Raw genomic sequence first — 17,031 nt, forward strand, 5'->3', positions numbered from 1 at the left:
GGAGAGGAGAGGAGAGGAGAGGAGAGGAGAGGAGAGGAGAGGAGAGGAGAGGAGAGGAGAGGAGAGGAGAGGAGAGGAGAGGAGAGGAGAGGAGAGGAGAGGAGAGGAGAGGAGAGGAGAGGAGAGGAGAGGAGAGGAGAGGAGAGGAGAGGAGAGGAGAGGAGAGGAGAGGAGAGGAGAGGAGAGGAGAGGAGAGGAGAGGAGAGAGGAAAAAGGAGAACCCAAATAATCCCTCCATCAAGAACAGTGATGATAAAGAACCACGTAATAACCTGTGGGATTAGACTCATTTTATTCCCATAATGGAATAAAATCCTTATTTCCTGAGGCATTCTAAGGCATCTCAGCTCTTCCTCCAACACTGGGCCACAGAGGGGTCACCACAGGCAATGGGTATGACCATTTCTCAGATTTGAGGATAGATTCTTCTAGGGAGCCCAACCCAAAACATTTCACTATTACCTGAAAATCTGAACTGGCAGAAATGAGAATAAGAAGTTGCAGTGACAGATCTGCAGTTGCAAGAATGATATAAAAATGTAACTGCCATACAGAGGTTTTTATTTCTATCACTGAACACAAAATTATTTAAAAAATCAAGCTAAAAATAGCCTTTTCTTGCCTTTCCTTTTTAAGATATATTTCATCATAACCGTCTTGGTAAAGAAGGCATAGTAATAGAATCAGACAGCAATATGTTTTCTGTCATCTACAATTAATAATGTCTCTGACTTGTTATGGTACTTAGAAACAAGTAAAAGTTTGGATTTCACTTTCTCTCATTCAAAGGACTTTTCAGTACTATAGCCAATATTTTTTCCTGCTCTGCAATATCTAAACAAATTATTTTTTCCCTCATTCATTAATTTTATTTGGATATTCATTAAAATCCCTGCAGGAGCTTTTTATCTAAACAAAAGTTTGCATATCTTCTCACTGAAATGACTAAGTAAGTTAAAAACAAAATCTGGAGGAAGTGATGCTTCATTGTTTTAATGTGTTATTTTAGCTTGATCATACTGCTGTGGTATGTGGTTCTTTTCTTTTTTTAATAACTTCAACTTTTTCTCACTTTTTTAAAACAAAAGATATCCCTTTTCAAATAGTATATATACATTTTCTGTTAATAAAACCAGATATTAAAGAATTTTATTTTTCATAAAGACTACAAAAAAGCCCTCCAAATTAAACCCTTAATATATGCTTGTCTCTTAAAGCTACATGGCAGCTAGCTGCTGTCAGCTTTTTCCACTCAGTTATGAACACTGATCATTTACTTGATTTACTGATATATAAATAACATTAAAACTAATTTCATTTTCAGGAAAGGGTCAAATCTTGTTAATTCATATATTACACAGATTACCTTGCTATGATTTCTGTGTCTATAGATTTTATTAAGTGTCCTCCTTGGACTGCTTCTCAAATCCTCTAAATGCAGCGCCTAGTAACAGCTCTTGGGCTAATATCCAGGCTTTTTCAACCTGTTAGTGAACAAATCTGGTACAATCTCCTTATGCTGATATCAGCTTCATAAAAAACAAAACCAAACAAACACATACACATAAATAATGTAGGGTATTTCATAGTCATCAAACAAAAGAATAAAAATAATTAAAAAAAAAAAAGGAAAGAAAAGCAGAAAGCTGATAAATTAAATTTCTGTTCAAGGCTAGCATTGCTTTAATGACTCTGTAATATCATACACAAAATACCTATAAAAGATTACAGGAGACTTTCTGATCTCAGCACTACTCTGAAGTGCCACCTAGTGTCACTGAGACACAGTAACAAAGAAGCTGATCATTGTGAAAACCAGGAGGAAAGTGATTCTTGAGGGTTTATGAAATTACGTTGATACAGTAATTAATATGCTTTGTCTGCTATGATTTTTTTTTCTATTTTCTTGTTTTTTTTTCTTGTTGCTATTAAGTAAATGTGGATAGTTGTGCATTTGCAAAGAAAGAAGTGGCCTTGTTTTCTATAATCATCACCAAGATTTTGCTAGGTGGTGGTGGGTTTTTGTTCTCATCTCAAATTTTAAACCATCCAAATGTTGTAGCTGGTGCTTTTTGATTGAAAATATTTTTTTCAATAATGAGAAAAGGAATTAAGGAATGTGCCTGTGACAAGTTCACAAAGCACTCTGAAGGGAAAAACATGGGCTGCAAAATAGCTATTACTAAGTGGGCTGTCTTCAAAATTAAATAGTAAAACTAAAAATAGTTGATACATTTTAGAATAGAATATTGAGCAACAGAACCCAATGCTCTAGCAGCTCCAGCTGTGATATAATAACGTTTTTGTGCATCCCCTGAAAAGGCACAGAAACTGTTTTAGTGTTTGAATTAAACTCAACACAAACACTCAAACAGCCAGACTCATCAATGGATACATTTAAAGTGACATAAAACAGCCTTTGGTCTCCTGCCCTGCTTCCTGCTCTGGTTGTTAAGCACTGTTAATGTACCCTAAGTGTCTGAGGATCAGTCTGGCTGCAGGCTGCTGACCCTGCCTGTTAAACTATATGCTTTGCTCGCTGAGACACATGGAAGATGTGGTATGATTTTCTTCAGAACCATTCTGTCAAGCAGCTCCCTTACTCACTGTGTACATTATTCCACTTGAAAGCTTTGGAGATTACCTCTATGTGGGTGTCTTAAATCAACAGACCAGAAGAATGTTAATGCTCTGTCACTGCCTGCTTACATTGGGGGTAATTTACACTGGGGTTGGAGTTGGACAAAACTACAAAAACTGGTAATGTTTTAATTCTACTACATATATATGCACACATCCTATTTGACTATAACATAATATTGAGAATAAAATTTTGAAATAAAGGGAGCTAATCACAAAATCAGAGCATCTTCAGTGTAATGAAAAGCAATGATTCTGAATTTCTGAACACATATGCAGGACAGCAACAAGCAACACAGTGAAGAAGTTTATGGAAAATAAGAAACACTGTGGGCCCTAAGTCTGCAAACGTTTACCCATATGAATAGTTCCAATGTTCCCTGTTAGAAGAACTGAAAGCTACAGATGGGAACTCAGTTTTAGAAGAAAAATAAACACAAACATCCACTGCCTGAATACAAAAAGCCATTTTTTTAAGCAAGCAAACAACAAAACCCACTAAACTACCTACGTCCAGAACAGTCCAATCCAAAGAACTGTCCCAGGTAGTGTGTTTAGCTCAAGCCCAAAGTAAGGGAATATGACTACTAGCAAGTTATGATTTCTAACAATGAAATGATATGATATTCTTATTTCCACAAATATATTTTGGAATTGGTATGTTTTATGTCTCCTAGCATTCACTAAAATAGACAGTAGAAGGCTTAACTGTTTTCCCTATATAAATTCAGAAGATTTTCACGTGCAACCTCAAAACAAACAAAATCTCAAGATTTTTCCCAGCATTTTCTTTTTTAATGACTCAACAGCATTAAAGTGTATTCTTTAAGGTATATCATAATTACAACTTTTAATTATTTTCAGCAAATACATTCAAATAGATATTGTAATTGTATGAAAAAGCCATGAGGATTTGGATACAATTATTGCTGACTTCAGGTTTGGATAACTTGCATTATTAGTTCCATATGAAGACCTTAATTGAGGTGAATTAGGCTAGTGCCTCTCCACCAGCTTTTGAAAGTGTTCAAATCTCAATGAAAAGGCATGGAAAATAGGAACCATGTGTGTGCTACTAAATGCATGTTAGGAAGAGATCTTTCAACTGGAAAACTCAGAACCAATTAAACTAATCAAGTAGTATTCTGCTGATGAGTCTTTTCATCTTTTAATTTCTAGGTACTCAATCTTTGCAGGAATTAAAAGATTAAGAATAAACAAAACACCAAAGTACGGGGAAAAAAATGTAACTTAAAAATGCATAAAATAAGACAAACTTAGCAAGAAAGACAGAATCATTCTGAATATTTCTTACCTGTGTTAGAAACACTAGACAACTGAATTGCTTCAAAAGGCTTATTTACTTCTGAGAACAATACGTCAGAGGTTTGTCCATATGCACCATTCTAATGTAGATATGTTGCAATGAACTTTTGAAACCATACAGCATCTCTGAAGTTTTAGCTAAAGATTGAGAGATCCTAAATCTCAGATGATTTAGAATTTTACCATGTCATCACAAAAATTATCCAAAAAGATTAATATATTTGGGTTATATATATATTTTTTTATCTATCTCCTACTGCTTATTCCAGCACCAGGCTCATATGAAGTTGTGCCAAACTGTTTTTAAAATACTGTAAGAGCCAGTGCGTGGATTATCTACAGGGAGATACAAAAATATGTGAGAATTTCTGTGAAACAGGTAAAAATAATTGAACTAAGTTATGGAAAACGTAGGTAGGTTCCTGACTGAAGTCAAAGGACTAGAAGTCTTTGGAATGGTATTATTTCCATTGAATTTTAATGGCAGAATTATGACTCAAGGGATTGTTTTGTTCATACATCTTGGGCAGTAGGATTCTGTGTACACTATAGAAAAATGCAACTGCTCAATGACTTTTGATTTCTCTACATAGCTGAGAAAGAAAAACAGAAAGAATAGAAAAGAAATCACATCCTGTCTTGCCAAACCCCTGACTTAAAGAGGAGGAAACTGAAAAATCCTTCCATATTTTCTATCCACTAGGCTACTGACAAACAGCTTCTGGGCTGGTATGAACACGAGTAGTTGTACACAAGCATATGTGGTACCGGTACCATGAGCATACTACAGGACTAGCTGTACTGTCCAGTCCCTTACGCAACCTCCATCTACCTAGACAGCTTCTACCACTTTATCTAAAAGCCATGTTTAAGCTTGGGTCCTTTTCTTTTGCCTAAGCTAATTGTTACAGAAGTGTAGGAGACACCTGCACAAAAGGCATGGCCAGAGAATCTGGATTCAGATAGTCAGTTCTATCGGAGCCTGCTGGTGTGCTCAGGACCTTGACACATTGCATGCTGGTGAATACAGTCCCTGGAAATATCCCTAGTCATTCCAATGGCACAGTTTGCTGGCTTGAAATACAGAAGATCAATGAATCCTTCTCTAAGGGCACTCTTAGCTCTAAGTTTAAGAAGTAATTCCAGCATATACAAGAACTTTCCTTGGCTTAGAGGCACATAAGCATAGATTAACATTTTTAACACCACCTGAGAGAATTAGGAGCCCAGACCTTTTCTTTCTTCTTCTTTTTTTTTTTCCCCCAACACTTAGGAAAGTACATGTCCTTTTTGAAAAAATTGTGTGAATGTGGGACAATATATTAGTGGGACTTCATGTGGGCTCACTAGAAAAGTCACTAATCTGAGACAATACAAGTCTTCTCAGGTGGGTCTGGACATACAGGACACAATAGAGCAGGCTCACACTTATGCTCAGTTCTAGTCTTGCTTATCCTTCATTGCTTGTGCACTTCAAAAAAACCTTTTTACTAAGACTCAGAGGGAAAAGTGAACCTCAGCAGGACAGAGAAAATGCAGGAAGATCTCACCAAGTATCCTTTCACAAAAAGTGTGGGGCTTTCAATTGCTTTACCCTGTTTATATTGTTTTCTGCTACAAGCTAACAGGGTTATTCATTGCTGTTATAATAGAAGTTTCATAGACAAGTGCAAGGGTTTAAGCACTTACATACTGTGTAAAACTTTTCTGTTTACCAGCAGAGCTATTATGAATGTTAAAATCCAGCTCTGGAAAAGAAAGCTGTCGTTCTGTATTCGTGATGCTGGAATAAAAGTAAAGGATTTTGCTATACAGAAACTAGTTAGGCATTACTGAAGTTAGCTATGGAATATGAAAATGACTTAAATTGTAGTGTTGCTCATTGGTACTGCTGTCACTAAGCCTGTTCAGCAATTCTATGTGAAACCATCTTTTCCATTTAAAAAATTAATACTCTGTTAAAACTTGGAATAGGATCTTATTTCTGGAATTATTTTTTTCTCTTTTGCTAATTAAAAATAATCTGTGCATCTTCTTCAAAACTTCACTGTAAGGCAAGAGTGACATACACCATCACACATGCATGCAAACAAAGAAAATTTGAGAAAATGATGGAAATAAATGAAATTATAATTTGATAAATGTCAAACTGTGGATCAGCTAATGTTAGCACATCTTAGGACCTGAATGTTTATTTTCCTAATAATGGCCCTGGTTATATTCCAGAGTCTAAGGCTGCATCTTTTCTATTAAATTAAATCATTAAATTTTCCAATTGTGGACTAACTATTAAGGCTTGACATCTATTCTAAGGCTTTCTCACTCCACAAAACATGATGGCTTCACTTAAACAGTCTGTTGAGAGTGTTAAGTCCCAAATCATGTCTAGGAATTGTTAAGACTAGAATTATATAAAATTACATTCTAATAAATTGATGCTATAAAAAATGGCTCGCAAATCCAGAGATACTATCTGATTTATTAGTATAGGTAGAGCCTAAATAGGAAATTTGACATCCATCTGCTTATAATCAATAATATTAAGTGGGATGTCATTCAAATTTTCTATGGACTTATCCAGTTATTGACAATCTCATTACCTACTTATCATATGAATGCTTTCCTACTTTTTTCTTTTCAGTCAGTCGTAATGCCTTCTTCAGCAAATGTTTACATGTAAGTTTTATCATCTTTGACCAACAGCTAATATCATGAAATTCTAATCTGATGAAGAGTTTAGAGCAGTTTGTCTGCAATATTTTAGTTTCCATAACTATGATCTGAAACAAATTACAACTCAGCTTTTGAAGAGAGAAGGAAAGAAATTACCTCTAGGTTAAATGCATGATGTAATTCCAAAAAGGTGAAGTGTCTTTGAAAATGTTATTTCATTTTGTTGCACAATGCATATCTATATATGCAAAAGAATCTTCAAATATAAAGAAAATATTAAAAAATAAAGAGATATCTGTAGATTTCAATTTTGAGGCCAAATTGGTTTACCCATTAGCAAATAGACAGGCATGTGTAGAAACATACAAACACATAATTACCTCAAAAACCTTTAAGTGTTTCCTGAAGTCTGAAAAATTTGAAAATGTAAAGAAAAAAATCAGTATGAATAGAGAAAACTCTGAAATCTAAAGGAGGTGAAGAGGAATACTTAGAAAGTGGTTTAGTATTCTCCATCATTGGATGAATAAAAGTTGATGTCACTTATCCCTTCTACAGTAAGATAAAAAACAAATTAGACCTTTAGTTTAAATTCAAAATAAACCCATTAAAACCTGTGATATAAACCTCAAAGGCTTCTAAAGTTGGTGGTTTCTTTGTTTGTTTGTTTGTTTCTGTTTTTTTTCTGTCCTTTCATATGTCTATATCTTACAGAATTGTGTATAAAATCTGTTTAAATGCTTTGATTGACTAAAGCAAATAAAAGCAGATCACAGACTCAAGAGATGACTTAATGGAAGTAGAGAATTGTTTTCTAATTTTTTTATTTCACTTTTGGAAAAAAAAGTCCTTGTTATGCTATTTTTATTATTGTATTTGTAAAAGGTGGTGACAAAATGGAAAATACCTTTGGATGATTATATTCTGAGTGTCTTCAGACTCACACATCTCGCTTTGCCTGGCACAATTTCTTTGACGTTTGTTTGCAGACATTGTGCTTAATACACAGCTAACAGAAGGCAGCAATGAAAACTCTTGGAAAGCTCATGATTCAGACAGTTTACACGATGTGAGTATATTACCTCACTTTAAGAGATTGGCTGTCTCCTGGTCTGAAGCTCCAAGTGCACGATCAGGTCTCAAAGCATGTGTCTAATGTCATTTTAGATTACTCTGAACAGTAAAAGTTCTTGTGATCCTCAGCCATAATCGCCAGTGATGTGAATGTGCTGGACAGTCCAGAGCATATCTGAAAGCAGTAGATGTCTTTATCACCGACTGAGGTCCCTTGATGTTATTAGTAATGTCATACAGCCCATAATAAAGCATAAGTAGAATTTCTGAACACTGCATATTTCCTAAGACTAAAGGTATTGCATAAAACATGAGGTAAAACCATTCTCAACCTCCTCATGGTGAATAAAGACAATTTAATCATAGGATTGGAATCCGGTGGTTGCCAAAGCTGACCATTTAATATAATCAAAAGTATATTTCCAGCCAATATTTCAGAAGAGTTAATGTTCCCAAACAGGAAAAGGATGAGTAAACTTGTCTGGGAGGAAAATTTTAGAAGAAAAATAAGGATAACTATACTTGAAAAGAATTTAAGAGATTGTCCTGAAATACCTTTTTCTCCCATGATTTTACAACTGAAAAAACAACAGATGTAATCTACCTGGACTTCTGCAAAGCCCTTTACATGGTCCCTCATCAAATACTTCTCTCGAAATTGGAGAGGTATGGATTTGAAAGATGGACTATTTGATGGATTAAGAACTGGTTGGCTGGTTGCAGCCAAGGGGTTGTGATCAACGGTTCTATCCCTGGGTGGAGGCTGATAACGAGTGGTATCCCCCAAGGGTCAGTCTTGGGACCAATGTTCTTCAACATCTTCATCAATGACATAGACAATGGAATTGAATGCACCCTCAGCAAGTCTGTGGGCAACACCAAACTGGGCAGTGAAGTTGATACACTAGGGGAAGGGAAGCCATCCAGAGGGACCTGGACAGACTGGAGAACTGGTCCTGTGTGAATATAATGAAGTTCAACAAGGCCAAGTGCAAGGTGCTGCATTTGGGCTGGGGTAATCTCAGATATTTATAGAGAGTGGGGGAAGAACTCATGGAGAGCAGCCCTGAGGAGAAAGACTTGGAGGTCCTGGTGAACAAGAATCTGGAACTGAGCCAGTAGTGTACACTTGCAGCCCAAAGAGCCAGCTATATCCTGGGCTGCATTAAAAAAGGAGAGGGAGGTGATTGTCCCCCTCTACTAAGCTCTTGTGAAGCCCCATCTGGAGTACTGCATCCAGGCCGTGGGCCCCCAGCACAAGAAAGATGAGGAGCTCTTGGAACAGGTCCAGAAGAGGTTCACAAAAATGATCAGAGGGCTGGATCACTTCTCCTATGAGGAAAGGTTGAGGGAATTGAGCTTGTTTAGCTTGGAGAAGAGAAGGCTGCAGGGAGACCTCATCATGGCCTTCCAATAGTTGCAGAGACCATATAAACAGGAGGGGGAATGATTGTTTACATGGGTTGATAATGATAGGACAAGGGGGAATGGGTTTGTAGTAAGACAGGGGAGATTCAGGTTAGATATTAGGAGGGTGTTTTTCACTCAGGGTGGTGATGCACTGGAACAGGTTGCCCAGAGATGTGGATGCTTCATCCCCAGAGGTGTTCAAGGCAAGGCTGGATGTGGCTCTGGGCAGCCTGGTCTAGTGGTTGGTGACCCTGCCCACAGGGGGAGAGTTGAAACTAGATGATCTTTTATGTCCTTTTTAACCCAGACCACTATCTATAATTCTATGAAAAAGGCAAATTTCAGCCATAAATATTTTCATTTCCAAAGAAAAGTCAAATGCAACAAGAAATGAAAGAAAATAAAAAGTATGAGACATGAAGAATGGGGAAATGTGAAGTATACATGGAAACATAGAACAGCCATATAATGCTTTGGGTCAAAAGTGACCTTAAAGATCCTCCAGGTCTAACCCATCTGCCATGGGCAAGGCTACATCCCACTGAATTATGTTGCCCCATCTAATCTGTCCTTGAACACTTCCAGGGATGGGGTAACCACAGATTCTCTTGGCAACCTTGTCCATTGTTTCACCACTCTCTTAGCTAAGAATTTCTTCCTTATATCTATTATAGATCTGCCTTCTTTTCATTTAAAACTGTTACTCCTTATCCTAACATTACATGAAAAAAGTTCAATTTCACCTTTTGAGCAGACTCCCTTTAGGTACTGAAAGGCCACTCTAAGGTTACCCTGGATTCTTCTCCAGGCTGAAACATACCAACTCTGTCATTGAGTGAAGAGGAATTGCCTTAGACTGCATGTAAAATATGTGTGTGTGTGTGCGTGTGTGTATACACATATATATATAGTTTGTATATGTAAATAACAAAACCTGCTTTGTCTTTTAATATCTTTTATTGAAACATATAGAAAAAGACAGCAACAAATACATTAAAATGGGATATTTGGAGTGGGATATTTGAGCTTATTTGTGTGAAAATAACATATCCACTTAGTTCAATGAGATTGCTTGCAATTCTGATTTCTCAAGGTCAGAGATTTTTAATGAAATTTTACTGATCCTATATTTCATTCTTAAAAATAGTTGTTCACAAGTGTACACACTGCCAAAAAGTGATGACATGAATAAGGTGTGATTGTGCAGAAAGGGATAGTTCACTCTGGTAAGACAGGCCTTAAAAAGTCTAGTAAACAGGCATGATTGAATTTTTGAGTTAAATATGTGATTGCAATTCCATATATTCAATTGGAAAATTCACAGCTATTGTATTTATATTGACTTGAAAATGAAATCACAAATTTGCCAAAAAAACTATGATTTTTTTTGCATTTTTGAAACAAATTCTCACATTCATGTATCAAGATGGGAAGCAAGGCTTCATATTTTTTGGCATTCACAGGAGTGTGTGTTTAGCCAATGTATAAAAGTGCATAAAATTATTTGCCATAATTTATGTTTTATTTTGAACGCTGTTATGGTTTTAAACAAAGCACAGCTAAGTTGGTTTTCACCTTGAAGATGCATGTTTAACTTGTTTAAAGAAGTGATCAAATCTACCAGAATCTGTGAGACTTTTACATCTTCAAGTTCTGGCACAAATTTTCCTATTGAGTCCATAAATGAATTGATTCATTTTGTGAATCATAAAATCTTTTTAGTATTTTAACACCTTACTTCAGAAAAGTAAATGATGTCCCCATAATCAATATCCATATTTGTAAGAAATTCCTGAAACTGGTGATGATTCAATCCTCTGTACTTTATGAAACTCATAGCTTTGATGACAATTTGCATGGCATTGTAAATTTTTAAAGCTTTTCAGCATATATTTTCTTGATGGATGATGCAGTGATATTTCATCAAATGTGACTTGCTGATGGCAGTTGAGTCACCATCTTTGATTACTTTTATAAGTTCTTGTTTTTTAGCAGCCATTGCCAGGGTGCCTCTGGTAGCTTACCAGATATATTGAGAAAGATTAAAGAAAATCACTTTAATGTATTTTTTTTTATTTTACTGTTCCATATGGATAAAGAGATTGAGTTGTGTCTTTTAATGAGATTAAATAAGCCATTTCTTTAGTGACATTATATTCATTATTAGTAACTCTAATGGAAATGGCATCTTGAGCCATATCTGTAACATCGATACTTTCATCTATCATCAAAGCATAACATTAGAAATAAGCAGTGTTACACTCTTAATTTCTTTTAATAGATTTTCCTATTTCTTCAGTTTGCCTGATGATTTCCTGGAGACACAAACAGATTTTAGAAAAATCCACTTTTTATCATGATAAATTATATCTGCCATGCTTTCCATACATTGTTTAATAATCTCACCATCAGTAAATGTAATTTTTTTTTAATCGAATTTGCTAACACATAACTAGCTTCCCTAATAGTTTGTGTGGTTATAACTTTAAAAAATATATATGTTGAGAAGGCAGAACTTTTTTCAGTACTGTTATTTTGTCTTTGCAAAACTTTCCTTTATATGTATTGAATTTGGCAGCATGCTTTTTGCACATAAAATCTTTTCAAATTGTTGTCTTTGAAACTGACATGATTTCCTTGGAAAATAAGCATAATGTCATATTATTTTTCTTAACTAAAATGTACTCATCTGTCCATTTTTCATTGAACACTCACTCCTTCTTCACAATTTTTCCTTTTTTTTTTTTTTTTTGGATTCTCTTTTGTGTTGAAATGATATTAGGTAGGCTGAAATATTATCATCAGTGATCACTGCATTTTACTTACCAGGCACCATAACTGCATGCATTATGTAGTACACATGAGTTTTGATTTGATTGAATGTGTGTTGTGGATGTGAGAGAAGGAAATTGGGTTACTATGGCAGGACATGTCTTTCATAAGCCCATGCTGAGTGAGTCACTAGGTTCATCCCATCTGACCCTATAGATTTGTGGATGTTAAGCAGTGTAGTAGATTGCTATCCACTCTTCCTTGGATTATAAGGGCTTCATTCTGCTCCCTCAGACTGATGTATCCTGTCTAAACCCAGTAGACCAAATTTCTCAAAGCTAATCCCATGGTCTATGTAGCTAAATCCCTGGCTGCAGCACCAGCCCTGTAAACATTTGTTGTTTTTCCAGATTTGACTGGCTCTTTCAAATACCTTTCCTTTGACAGGAAGGACTGATGAAAATGCTACCTGCACTCCTGTATCCCTTGCTGCTGCCCCCAGGAATGATAAGACAGATATTATCTAGCAAGCCTTCACTTGTTCATGAGATTGTAAACTTGGTAGATCATAGGGTCTTTTGTATTACCAGTAGATTTTTATGAGGGGATTCATTTTAACAATCACACTGATACTTTTAAGGATGCAAGTATAGTGTCTCTCAAACTGTCCCATCTAAATGGCAAAGAAAATTTACCACCAAGTTCTAGCTGAGATTCTCAACAGGCAGAAGGGAAAATGCTGTGCATTGGTTGTGTAGGAACCATGTTCAAAGTCAAAGGCTATTTGTCTTCACATCAGACTGTTGCTCTCAACATACAGAACCATGCCGTATTCTTTCAGGCAAAGGACTGCAGATTGTAGGAACTCACGAGGAGACAGCATCTCATGGAGGAGCATCACAAAGCCAACAAGAAGCAGTTCCCACTTCTACAGAGGTTTTGTGGAGCAGGCTGTCCCAACATGTTCTGCCCACTAGCAGCATGCACGAACAGATGCAGCCAGCTCTGCTGCACATCCTTGTATGCTCTGTGAGCTGAAGCTACTGTTCCTGAGCAATGTGGTAAATCTGGTATATGTTGTCTGGAGCAAAGACATGTTTTTGGACTTCATACAGCAGTAACAAAATGAAGACTAATGGATTGAGATATATGGTAAGCCAAGTTAGATGAAACATCCCTTTAGGCCTTGAACAGCAACGATGAGAATGAAGAAAGACATTGCTTAATGTCTATATTAGAAGATGTTTAGTAGTCAAGGATTTTCGAAGGAGGTCTATGCTGATAGAGCATTATTACATACAAACACTTGGCAGTAAGCTAGTCATGTTTCCTGTGTCTAGCTCCTTATTTCCCTATAAATCATTTGTGCCAGTTAAGATATGGAGCTGTTATTATAACCTACCAACCCCAACTTTTCCAGAACTTTGCCAACTCCTTGATTCCCCCTCTTATTTTTGAATCAGAATTGTCTGAATTGGTTCATGTTCCAGGGCCAGATGTCTTTGTTTTGTACACAGACCATGAGAAATGTTAGAACATAGACTATATATGTATAGCAATCTGTTTAAAAAAAAACAGTTACTAGTCTTAGTCCATACAGTTCTTAACATACAAGAGATCTGATCAAACTTAGAGTCAACTAAAAGGAATTTAGCCATTGTCAATTTCTGTCAAATTAAGTGCAGTCTGGTACAAAAACAGTCTGAAAAGCAATGAAGAGATTAGGAATAGTCAAATACAGACACTGTCAAGTTTGAAGCAAAACAGTAAGTAGTTTCTCAGAACCACAAAAACAGAGATACATACTCAACTAAAATATCTGTTGTGGTCTGCTAATATGTTGTACCACTAGTACCATTTTTGTAAATTTCCAAAGCTGTTATTTCCTTTTTAGGGGAAAGGAAAAAAGGATCTGGATCACCACAAATTTTGTAATGCTTATAGTATGTGTGCTAACAATTTCCATTTAACCTGTGAGTGCAGTGTAGAAGCTGAATAAATAAAATTTCAATTTGGATGAAAGAGAATTTTCAGATGAAGAAATAATAAGCACCTACATCCTTCAGAATCTGGAACTGAATTGTTTTTAGTGGAACTCATTTGATATGAGTCAGCTTTAAGCAATATTTTCAAAATGCTGCAGTACTTTGCAAAAACATTTAACTAAGTATTACTGGAAGTTTGAACCAATATCATATTTTTGTTTATTCACTAAATATAAGCTAACAGGCTGTATAATTACTACACAAAGATGTGGAAAACATCATACATTTTCAGTAGTTCATAACAAACAACATAACACATCTATAATTTAGTGGCTTGTGTTATAGTGCTTGTGGAATGATCTTTTCTCTTAATGGACATTTCATTTCATTATGTTGCTGTAAAAGAAGTCCATTAATACAAACTTGCCCTCATCTCCTCTTGAGAGTAACATTTAATTTTAATTACAAGTAAATAGCATGAAAAATTATTACTCCATTTATGTGGCAGTTTGAAAAGCTTCACAAGTACTTTGTCTGAAGCTATACACTTCTATGACTCAGACATCCTATTTTTAATTTTGGGCACTCGTATCATTTAGATCTTAGGGAAAAAAAATACTTGCTTTGAATACGAACTTATAGAATTGAAATTTACTCATAATTAAACACTAGTAAGATATCAGATGTGTACGTTTATAAAACTAAAAGGAAGCATTTGTCTTGGGTTATATCTATTAGGTTTCAGTGCATTGGATTTTTAGGAGAGAAAAGAGATTAATAACAAACAGATTAGGAGAAGTTCATGCAGAAGTGTATAGAGGCTATTAAGAAGATATTTTTACCAGAGAGATAAGACAGAAGGGATATGACTGATGACTGAAGAATGAAAATAGTGTCATTTCAGCTGACATTTCTACTCACATAACTCAAACTAAAGAGAACTGTATGTTAGTAGGTTTTGAACAAGTTTTGATCCATTTATGAAAAATAAATAAGAAATACAGCCTACAAATAAATTCAGAAAGAAAAAAAAAACAACAAGATGTCTTTACTAGAAGAAAGTTGCTATAAATGTGAGAAATACACGCATGTCCTGAATCTATCAGGTAATAAGAATCAAACTAGATGCCATGGATGAATTTGCATATTATTTTGTGGATTCCTTGGATATTAGCTAGACTACATTCACATGAAGTTTAAAAGCTTCTCAAACCTGGGGAAAAAAAAAAAGAAAAAAGAAAAAAGATCCAGGAAGAAGAAACTATCCACCTGTTTTCCCACTCTGTTGCAGAAGAAACTAAATCCTCATCATCTGAAATTTATTCCCCCAAACTAGGTTTATGAGGTGTGTGTTTTCTGAATCAATGAAGCATTCATATAAAAAGATGCTGAAGGAACAGCATTAACAACAAAGTGGAGAGAAGGCAAAAATCTTACTTAAGGGAATTCTTATTTTTCTTTATCTTATTCTTAGAAGGCATGTGTTTCTTCATCTTGACTTACATTGCTAATTTAAAACAGCAAAATGGGAACTATATGAATGAAAATTCTTAGCTGAACTATATTTAACCCAAGTTTTTACAATATGTTAATTGTAAAATATCATCACGTTTGTTTAATAAGATGTTTCTACCCACTGTGGAAGATAGGCATGTTTTGTATTTATGAGAAAAAGGATATAGACTGAACCTAAATAAATTGGAGTAACAAACATCTAGTACACTGACATATCTTCACCAAAAACACATTGAGCCTTCAACATCCTGTATTTCCAGCAATATGCAATTATTTTCATACTGCAAAAGTAAAATCACGTGAAAGATCAAAATATATATTAATTTTTATATTATATTGTGCTTGTCTTTCAGAAAAGGTTTTTAATCTGTAAAACACATCTAGTACCTTCCCTGTAGAGTTGCCTTTACAACTGTCATGCTCTTTTGCTCACCTTGCTGTACCTTCTTTCCCAGAGCAAACCACAGTGCTAATTTAAGTACATTCTGAGGCATTCTTTTTCTGCACTCAGAATCCTTTCTCTGTTTCAATTAGATTGTTTTCTGAATACTCTTCCTTTTTTTTTTTTTTTTTTTTTTCCCTTTGCAATCCTTTGTAATCAAGGTTACAGCTTAGGTTTTCCTTGGTCAACTGAAACTAATGAAGTAATTTTCAGAGAAGTATCATACTGAGCATGAGAAACTCCATCTGGTCTCCATTTGTCCATGAACGAGACAACAGCTTTGTCCCCTTACACATTTCCAGTCCTTAACCCATGCACATTTCACCTACTTTGCTTAATTCACTATGTCAGTTTTGAAGATTTCAAACACTCTAAATGGTTACATTTAGCTGATCTGAATCATTCAAGTAGTGTGGTTATGGTATATCATCAGCTTCTGTCTCCCAACATGTTCTCTAATGCCAGGGTGACAGACATGGTGTTAGAATATCAAAACAATTACATTCACTTCCTCGGGGATGCACTGGCATTTAGCACTCTGTCTTGAATAATTTTGTTTGCTAATTGTGTTAGGAATTTGTAGCCCAATGATTTGTAATCTTTGGGTATCTTTCTTATTCTCTGTGAGGGGCACTGAATTATGCCTGGCCTGTCTCTGCCCCCAGTGACCCCACTGGCATGAAGGCCCAGATGTAGCAACAGCAGATCTTGGTGGAAGCCCATGACTAGGTTTCTCTGTAGCAGGAGGCCACTCAGATTCTCCTGCCTACCTGTACTCTGACTTTTCATTGAGACAGACACTCTTTTCCCATCTAGCTTTACAATGGAGAGGTGGCATCTCATAAAAAGGGAAGACATCCACCATTTAGAGATAAGGGGAGATTCTCACAGAAACAATAAGATCCACTTTAAACAGTTACTGTCTCAGTGCATTATTTTTGGCATTTCCCAGTGAAAATAGCATTCTCATCCAAGCTGTAAGATGCATTCTTGAACTACATCCATGGAATAAGAAACAGACAACGTAAAGCTGAGTAGTTCCAGATTCTGAAAAGCAGGAAAACAACAAGGGCAAAAATGAATAAATGTATAAAGTGAGTTTACAGTAACTGCTGGGAAACCAAACCAAACCAAACCAAACCAAACCAAACCAAACCAAACCAAACAAACAATAACAACAAAAACGCAAAAAAA

This window comes from Cyrtonyx montezumae, unplaced genomic scaffold (genome assembly GCF_038088225.1).
Source record: "Cyrtonyx montezumae isolate F1298 unplaced genomic scaffold, pur_monq_1.0 scaffold_3, whole genome shotgun sequence".
Classification (NCBI taxonomy): domain Eukaryota; kingdom Metazoa; phylum Chordata; class Aves; order Galliformes; family Odontophoridae; genus Cyrtonyx; species Cyrtonyx montezumae.